This window comes from Anopheles aquasalis, chromosome 2 (assembly GCF_943734665.1).
Source record: "Anopheles aquasalis chromosome 2, idAnoAquaMG_Q_19, whole genome shotgun sequence".
Lineage (NCBI taxonomy): Eukaryota > Metazoa > Arthropoda > Insecta > Diptera > Culicidae > Anopheles > Anopheles aquasalis.
In genome coordinates this window covers 8,919,568-8,920,000 of record NC_064877.1, presented here as the reverse complement: position 1 = coordinate 8,920,000, position 433 = coordinate 8,919,568, and positions in this window count along the sequence as shown.

Here is a 433-nt window from a genome sequence, read left to right as displayed (position 1 = left end):
CATTTATAGCGTAAACTCATTTCGACCCAATCGCCGTCACATCGCATTTTGCTGATCACTGCATGATAGCTGTCGCATAATGATCCCTCCTCCTGTTCCACATCCTCGCCATCCTTGTCCTACTCGTCCTGCAGCTGAGCATTTCACGCATGAGTAGCTTTTACAGAGACTGGTAGTAACAGACAGAGTATAGTACGAAAACCAAGCAACCATCGGCCGTTGATGGTTCGCGGTACGCGATCATCGCGCGTTATTCAAACCCATCGTAGCGAGTGCTTGCTTATGCGAAAAACCACTAGCGAATGTTCTTGCTTCCTCCGGCAGGCAAACGGTTAGGGCGAGAGCAGAAGGGCGGCACCTAGCTAAACAACACACGAGACACTAGAGAAGTAACGAGAAGAACAGCAACAAAGAAGAGGAAAAAAACAGCAAA